Source organism: Neovison vison, chromosome 4, assembly GCF_020171115.1.
Source record: "Neovison vison isolate M4711 chromosome 4, ASM_NN_V1, whole genome shotgun sequence".
Taxonomy (NCBI): Eukaryota; Metazoa; Chordata; class Mammalia; order Carnivora; family Mustelidae; genus Neogale; species Neogale vison.
Genome location: NC_058094.1, coordinates 205,367,524 through 205,377,278, shown reverse-complemented (window position 1 = coordinate 205,377,278; position 9,755 = coordinate 205,367,524).

The following is a 9,755-nucleotide window of genomic DNA, read 5'->3' as shown; positions in this document are numbered from 1 at the left end:
TGATCCATTCTTCTGCTTCTCCTAGTCTACTATTTATTCCATCTAATGTATTTTTAATTTCACATATTGTGATCATCCCTAATTGGTTCTTTTTTATTCTTTCTATCTCTTTGTTAACAGTCTCACTGATTTCCTTGGAGAATCTTTATGACCATTGCTTTAATTCTCTCTCAGGCATACTGCTTATCTCTGTTTCATTTAGCTTTCCTGCTGTGATTTTGTCCTGTTATTACACTTGGGACATATTCCTGTGTGTTTTATTTTGTCTAACTCTCTGTGTCTGTTTCTATGTGTTTGGAAAGTGAGCTACATCTCCTGATTTTCCTAGTAGTGACCTTATGAAGAAGAGGTTCTACAATGCCCTGTAAGGCAATGTCTCCTATTCACCATAACCTGGCACTTCATGGGTCTCTCCTATGGGTGCTTTGTGTGCCCTACTGTTGTGGCTGAGCTGCTTTTTCCTTTAGTCTACTCATCTGCAATGGATGTCCTTCCTGTTTGGGGCAATGTTTCATCCCTGTGTTGTTAGTGGGCCAGGCTGGGGCCTCACTAGGCTTGAGTTGAATCAAAGCAGGCATTTGCTGAGATGTAGTAGCACCAAACTTTAGGGCCTTTTCCTTGTGTTGTCCCCTGAGAAGCTTGTGTTGGGGGATGAGGCCTGAGCCCCCTGCACATTTCTGGGTTCTGTATCATTTTCCAGTGATCTATGAGTCTGTTTCTGTGCCAATACTCTACTGTTTTGATTACTATAGTTTTGTTGTCTATACTGAAATCTAGATGTCTGTTTCCTTCCCCAGATTAGGGAAGTATCTATCCATAAAAGAATTGATAAAGAAAATGTGAGATATATATCTATCTATATATATCTAATATATAGATATTAAATATTACTCAGCCATAAAAATGAGAATTTGCCATTTGCAACAACATGGATGGACCTAGAGGATATAATGCTAAGTGAAATAAGTCAGAGAAAGACAAATAGCAAATGATTCACTCATATATGTAGTTTATGAAACAAAAGAAATGAAGAACAAAGGAAAAAGACAACCTGGTGGTTGCAAGAGAAGACATGAGTAGAGAGATAGATAAAATGGATAAAGGAGATTAAGAGTATACTCATCTTGATGTACACTGAGAAATATATAATTGCTGAGTCATACTGTACCTCTGAAATTAACACTATGTTAAATTTAAAATTTGAAAAAACGAAATTTTGTTCACAAGAAGGTAACCTACATCTGCCTTTGATATCTTTTACTGGCACTTTGGTTAAATAGATAAATAGGATCACAAATCACTATGAAATAATATTTAATCAAATGTTCAAACCCTTTGATATATTTTTTTTACATACTTCTCCAAATAAAATTCTAAAGTGAAGTGTCTTATCCACAATCCAACTGAAAATATTTTATGGAAAATTAAACTAATTAGACTTATTTGGTATGTTAAATTACATGGGAAGTATTGTTTCAAAAGTGATATGAAGCCCGCTTGTATTATATCTGTGTAGATATATTATTAAAATAAGTGTTCTAAAAATTGTATGAAACTCTAAAAATCTGATGTCCCGGTATATTTTCCTGCAGTGTTGTTGGTCACCAAAATAACCAAATTTCCTTGTTAATTGCATTATAATGTACTCCAAGCAGATCTTAAACATGGCCATTTTTTAAGTCTTATTTACAGACAATCTTTTATTCAGATTCTTTTTTGAAAGTGTCCTGCAAATCTGCTTCATCTTCAATGAGACTCATGGAAAAAACTCTGAACACAGATTTCTGATAACTTTGAGACTCTGATAACTTCTTTAAGGTCGTAAAACTAAAGTAGGTAAAAAATTTCTGCAACTAACAAAAAAATGGATTCAAGCAGAATAAGGATAACATAAGACTCAACGAACAGAGAAAGATGATGATAATATATATACCTTTTCATTTGAAGCATTGCTGATTTTTCAAATGCCTTGTTTTTATAGATTTAAGAAAATTTTTGCTCTTAAACTGACTTAACAGCAATTTGGTAATTTTTTAAAAAAAATTGTATTTATTTGACACAGAGAGAGACATCGAAAGAGGGAACACAAGCAGGGGGAGTGGGATAGGGAGAAACAGGCTTTCCTCTGATCAGGGAGCCCGATGCAGGGCTTGGTCCCGGGACCCTGGGATCATGACCCAAGCTGAAAGCAGATGCTTAATGATTCAGCTACCCATGTGCTGCACTAATACAAATCTTTGTGGACAAATAGAAACATTTATCCTCACTTCCTACCTGAACTCCACAGAATGAAAAAACTATCAGTGAGGGGATTCATGGGTGGCTCAGTTGGTGCTTTGGCTCAGGTCATCACCCCAGGGCCCTGGGATTGAGTACCCCATCAGACTCCTTGTTCAGCAGGGAGCCTGCTGCTTCATCTGCCTGTGTTTTACTCTCTCTCTCACACACACACAGATATATAAAAAATAAAAATTCTTAAAAGAAATCTCAGAGAATATTCTTATATAAATATATTGCTAAATAATATAGTTCAGCAAGAATCTGTTCTACTTATGACAACACATAACTGGAAACATTTGTTACATTTCCAAAGCTTTTCCTGGAATGTCATGTTTGAGAGAGACAGGCACAGAATCAGATATGACCAGATAGCTTTAAGGAACTAGGGCTGACTTTTTGAAGCCCCTAAAGAAATATGAGCCTGGTACCTTGCTACACAGCAGCTTGGCCAAGTTAATAAAGAAGGTCATTTCCTAGAAAGTGTAGGAAACTCAGGATGTTTGGAAACCTTGAAAAGACAGATTCAGTCAGATCTATAGATTTTGCAGGTGAAGTCAGCCAGATTTATAGATCTTGCAGGTGAAGTCTGATGGCAAGTATTTGGCTTGGCTTTTGGCCTCAAGAAGTCAAAAGTTCAATGTAAAAACTTCCAGCAAAGAGCCTCCATGGTCAGCTGCTATTCTTGCTGCACTTTTGTAAACAATTAGGCCATAGTTTTTTTTGTTTTGAAATTATACTTATTTTGAAGCAAACTGATGTTAACTTGGCTATCTTTGGTAAAAATGAGTGAATATAGACAAAAATGTTTCAATAACACACCTCTGTAGAGATTAGATTTTATTGAAATTCAATTAGCCAACATATAGTACACCATTAGTTTCACATGCAGAATTCAGTAATTCATCAGTTGCATATAACACCCAGTGCTCATTACATCACATGCCCTCTTTAATGCATGTTACCCCATTCCCCCAGGAACCCTTAGTTTGAGTCTCTCATGGTTTTTCTCCCTCTCTAATGACTTTCCCTTCCCTTATGATCCTGTGAGCTATTTTTTTAAATTCCACATATGAGTGAAACCATATGATAATTATTTTTCTCTGATTGACTTATTTCACTCAGCATAATTCCCTCCATTTCCATCCATATCAATAGAAATGATAAATATTCATCCTTTCTGAGGGCTAATATTCCTGTTGTGTGTATGTGTATAAATATATATATACACACATACATACCACATCTTCTTTATCCATTTATCTGTCAATGGACACCTCAGTTCTCCCCACAGTTTGGCTATTGTGGGCATTGCTACTATAAGCATCGGGGTGAAGGGACCTCACCCAATCATTACATTTGTATCTTTGGACTAAACACCTAGTAGTGCAATTGCTAGGTTGTAGGATAACTCTATTTTTAACTTTCAGAGGAACCTCCAGAACCTTTACAGATTGCTGTACATCCCCACCAACATTCCACTTGCATTCCACCACTTGCATTCCCATCAACAGAGTAAGAGGATTCCCCTTTACTTCTATCCCCACCAATATTTATTACTTCCTAATTTGTTAATTTTAGTTATTCTAACTGGTGTTGAGGTGGTATCTCATTATACTTTTGATTTGTATTTCCCTGGAGCCAGGTGATTGTTCAGCATTTTTTTCATGTGTTGTTGGCCATTTAGATGTCTTCTTTGGACAAATGTCTGTTCATGTCTTCTACACATATTGTGATGATTATTTGGGGGGTATTGAGTTTGATAAGTTCTTTATAGGTTTTTATTATTAGCCTTTTATCTGGTATGTCATTTTCAAATATCTTCTCCCATTCTGTGGGTTGCCTTTTTGTTTTATTGACTGTCCTTACTGTGAAGAAGCTTTTTATCTTGACGAAATCCCAATAGTTCATTTTTGCTTTTCTTTCCCTTGCCTTTGGAGATGTGTCTAGCAAGATTTTGCTGAGGCTGGGGTCAAAGAGGTTGCTGCCTATTTTCTCCTCTAGGATTTTGATGGATTCCTGTCTCAAATTTTGGTCTTTCATCCAACTGTTCAAAACCTTTGGGATGCAGTAAAGGTGGTCCTAAGAGGGATATACATAGCAATACAAGCCTTCCTCAAGAAACAAGAAAAGTCTCAAATGCGCAACCTAAACATACACTGAAAGGAGCTGGAGAAAGAACAGTAAATAAAGCCTAAACTGAGATAAGAATTAATAAAAATTAGAGCAGAAATCAATGAAATAGAAGCCAAAAGAACAGTAGAACAGATCAATGAAAGTAGGAGCTGGTTCTTTGAAAGAATTAATAAGATCAATAAACCCTTAACCAGACTTCTCAAAAGAAAAGAGAAAGGTCCCAAATTAATGAAATCATGACTGAAAGAGGAGAGATCCTGACAAACACCAAGGAAATACAACTGTAAGAATATATCATGAGTAACTATATGCCAACAAATTAGGCAAGCTAGAAGAAACAGAAAACCTGAGCAGACTCATAACCAGAAAGGAAACTGAAGCAGTCATCAAAAACCTCCCAAAAAACAAGATTCCTGGGCCAGATGGCTTCCTAGGGGAATTTTACCAAACACTTAAGAATTCATACTTCTTCTTCTGAAGCTGTTTCAAAAAATAGAATGGTAAGGAAAACTTCCAAACTCAGTCTATGAAGCCAGCATTATCTTGATCCCAAAACCAGATGAAGACCTCTACAAAAAGGAGAATTACCAACATCCCTGATGAACTTAGATTCCAAAATTCTTACCAAGATACTAGCCAATAGGATCCAATTGTACATTATAAGGATTATTCACCATGAGCAAGCTGGATTTATTCCTGGGCTGCAAGGGAGTTCAACATCCGCAAATCAATCAATGTGATACATCACATTAATAAAAGAAAGGACAAGACCTATATGATCCTCTCGATGCATAAAAAGCATTTGACAAAATACAACATCCTTTCTTAATTAAAACTTTCCACAGTGTAGGGACAGAGGAACATACCTCAGTATCATAAAAGCCATCTATGGAAAACGCACAGTGAATATCATTCTCAGTGGAGAAAAACTGAGAACTTTTCCCTATGGACAGGAACAAAACAGGGATGTCTCCTCTCATCACTGTTCAACACAGTACTAGAAGTCCTAGCCTCAGCCATCAGATAACAAAAAGAAATAAAAGGCATTCAAATGGGCAAAAAGTAGTCCAACTCTCACTCTTCTTAGATGACATGATACTTTATGTGGAAAACCCAAAAGCCTCCACCCCAAAATTGAGAGAGATTAGATTTTAATACTGTCATCAAACTGAATTAGATCCTGATTTCTTCTCATGTTCTCCAATGTTTGGCTACAACTCTCCAAGCCAGTATTTACTTTTCTCCCATATTTTTTCTTTTTTTTCAATTTATTTTCAGCATAACAGTATTCATTGTTTTTGCACCACACCCAGTGCTCCATGCAATCCTTGCCTTCTTTAATACCCACCACCTGGTTCCCCCAACCTCCCACCCCCCGCCACTTCAAACCCCTCAGATTGTTGTCCATAGTCTCTCATGGTTCACCTCCCCTTCCAATTTCCCCCAACTCCCTTCTCCTCTCTAACTCCCCTTGTCCTCCATGCTATTTGTCTCCCATATTTCTTACTTGGAGTCATTTGAAAACCAAACCACCCTTTTTCCTAAAGCCCCTGGAAACTGAATATAAACAACTTGATGTAAACATCTGAGAAATAACAATAACTCATGTATAGATAATTTTCATGTCTTTTCTTTTTGAGTGACCCATAGAACATCAACATTTGAACTACAAACCAGGGAGATCTGTCAGATTGCCACTGCCTATCCTCACTCTATCTGAAGAATCTTCAAGCCCTACATCTAGAAATCTTGACTGGCTACCCTGGAACTCAAAAACTGGCTTATAATTTGATTCAATCATTAACCATTGTTTCTTTTGTTTCTGTAAAAAATGCTGATTTTAAAGCCTGATTACTTGAACCACAGGCCCAACTTTGAGATTACACATGCATCACAACCTCCTAAAATCAGCTTAACTGACCTATTTTCAGGACTAAGAAACTCATTCAGTAAGATATAACCACTTACCAGCTCAACTTTTAATGTCTAAAAACTTCAGGGAAATTTCAGAGAAGGAAACTATAGGGGCTGGAGACAAGTCACCCCCAAGATGGCCACTTTGGCATGAAGATTATTTTGAGCTAAAGGCAATTGAGACCCTAAAAGCTCAAGAGAAACTTTTATCCCTCCCTTAACTACATAGAGAATCCAAATTGGGGTCTTTCTGTATGGCAGGGCAAGAATCTAATTACCAAACATCTGCTTTTCTTCTTATTGTCCTGTGAATTGCATTCCTTCCCTTTGAAGTCCCAAACCCCTTCCTCCTTCTCCTAAGTTTAGGGTGACCTATATACCTCATTTGGCCTGACTTCTTTGGAATTTCCATGTCTGTGTGGATTGTATGAAATTAGATTTTATTTTCTTCTGTCTCATGTCAATTTAGTTATTAGACAGCTAGAAGCAACTTGGGGGACAGGAAATTCTCGCTCTCTCACAAGTGCAAAATAATTATCCAGAATGGCTCAAAGCTCATCATTTACACTGTATTGGCATCCAATGAAATACACTAGGACAGATACATTTTATTGACTAACCATTCATTTCTTTCTCACCAACAGAAATCCCAGTTTTGCATAAAGGATCAATAAACCTAGCTGCATGATACTGACCATGGTAAGAAAAAGACAAGTTTCTTTAAAAATATATGTATTACTTAACTCAGCAATTACTCTTCTAGGTATTTACCCAAGGAAAACAAAAATATGTGTCCACAAGCATATAGATAGATAGCAGGCCTGTGGATAAATATATAAACCAAGGGAACAGAGTTGGGAGCCCAGAAATAACCCCAAAACCCATGGCCAATTATTTTTTGACAAAGGAGTTAAGACCACTTGGTAAGGAATAGAGAGAATTAAATAACTGCATGCAGAAGAATGAAACTGGACCCCCACTTTATATAGAACAATGAGTTCAAAATAGATCAGTGACTTAAATATAAAAGCTAAAAGTCTTAATAGAAAACAAAGTAAACACATACACACACACAGAGGTAATTCTTCATGAACTCATATTTGGCAATGGATTGTTAGATTTAACACCAAAAGCAAAAAAAAAAAAAAAAAAAAAAAAACCAACAAAAAACAAAAAACCACACACACCCTATATATGTCAGGTGGGCTTTGTCAAAAAGTTTTGTACCCTAAAGGACATTACCAAGGAACTAAAAAGGCAATATATGAAATGGAAGAAAATGTTTTCAAATCACAGATCAGGGTTTGTTATTCAGAATATATAAAGAACACTTAAAGCTCAACAACAAAAGCACAAACAGCCTAATTTAAAAAAACAGGCAAAGGACTTGAAACGGGCAAAGACATTTCTCCAATTAAGATAAATGACCAAAAAACACATGAAAGGATATTCACCATCCTTTGTCACTAAGAAAATGTGAACCAAAACCAGAATGCACTTCTCATCCATTAGGATAACTATAATCAAAAACAAAAAACAAATTAACATGTGTTGGTGAGAAGATGGATAAATTAGAACCCCAGTACATTACTTGGTGGGAATATAAAATCATAAGTCACTGTGGGAAACAGTTTCAAAAAAATGTTAAACAGAGTTACTATATAATCCAGCAATTCCACTCCTGGTATATGTCTAGGAGAAGTGAAAACATATGTACCTGCAGAAATGTGTACACATAAGTTTATAACAGCATTGTTCAAAATAGCCTAGAGGTAGAAACAACCCATCAGTCCATCAATAAACAAATGAGTAAACAACTTATGGCATGTAGCAGAAGAAAAATGCCTGACTTTGAAGATTATTGTAAAGCTAATTGTGAAATGTAGATCTATAGATTAATAGACACAAAGTGGACCAACTCATAGTTAATATCCATTTAGGAGGGGCGCCTGGGTGACTCAGTTGGTTGGACGACTGCCTTCAGCTCAGGTCATGATCATGGAGTCCTGGGATCGAGTCCCGCATCAGGCTCCCAGCTCCATGGGGAGTCTGCTTCTCCCTCTGACCTTCTCTTTGCTCATGCTCTCTCTCAAATAAATAAAATCTTTAAAAAAATATCCATTTAGGAAAAAATGAATATTGACCTTATACACTGTGCAAAAAATTATAACACAAATTAAAGCACAGATATAAACGAACAACTATAATCTTCCATAGGAAAATAGAGCATATTTTATAAAATTTGGAGAAATAGGTCAAAAAATATTAAGCCCTTAAAAATTATAAATGAGGTTGATTCAAATTTAGAAGATTTTTTTCTATTTAAAGGATACCCTTAAGAAAATGAAACAGCAAGTCACAGGATGGGAGAAATATTTGTAATACATCTATATGATAAAATAGAAAGCAAACAACTCAATTTAAAAATTGGCAAGTATTTGAACAGATCCTAGTAGACTAGTTAAATATGCTATTCACATGTGGCTCAAATTATATTTCTATTGCACTTTCTATTTCTACAGCACTTGAGACTATAAAATTTAAAAAGAGCAGAAATTATTTTTAAGCAGCATTTAGATTAAGTGTTGTCAACTAGTAACAGAAGAAACTAGATCCAGATCCTCTTACTAGCAGAATCTGCAAAAAAACCTCATATTCCAAATACATGCATTTTAACAAAGCTTTCATTATTTCAGGTAGATACATCCTATATCATTCTGTAGACTTATGCTCATCTACAAAAGCCTTGAAAGAGAATTTTAACCATGCTTAAAATGGTTTTTAAAAAGTCACAAATTGGGGCACCTGGATGGCTCAATTGTTAAGTGTCTGCCTACGGGTCAGGTCATGATCCCAGGGTCCTGGAATTGAGCTTGGTATGGGTCTCCATGCTCAGTGGGGAACCTATTTCTCCCTCTCCCTCTGCTGCTCCCCCTGCTTATGTTCCTTCTCTCGCTGTGTCTCTGTCAGATAAATGAATCTTAACAAAAAAAGCCACAAATTAACCTACAATGTTAATAGATTAACATTGTAATCTCTTCTAGTAATAGCCATTGTTCTTCTGAGTCCTAAGCATGTTCTTGATTTTAGACTATACATATTCCTTTGCTCTCTAGATTTTATCTCTTCTTTGTTTTCACTGTCTTTTTTTGTGGGAGGGGCAGAAAAAAATTCTAAATCTGGTTCATATCCATAACACCACCTTGCTTTAATTTTGGATTCCTTTCTCCATGGCTTTACTAGCTACAGTCCCAATCCCCACAGCATTAGCTTTAGGACTAGGCAATTTTCAAATTCTTTACCCTATGAATGATGAAAATATATTGGACTGTAAACCACTAATTACCAATTTTTTAAATGTGGAACCACTATGGGAAATATTCAAAACATATCAGGTTCTATAAATATCTCAGTAGAAAGACACAAAC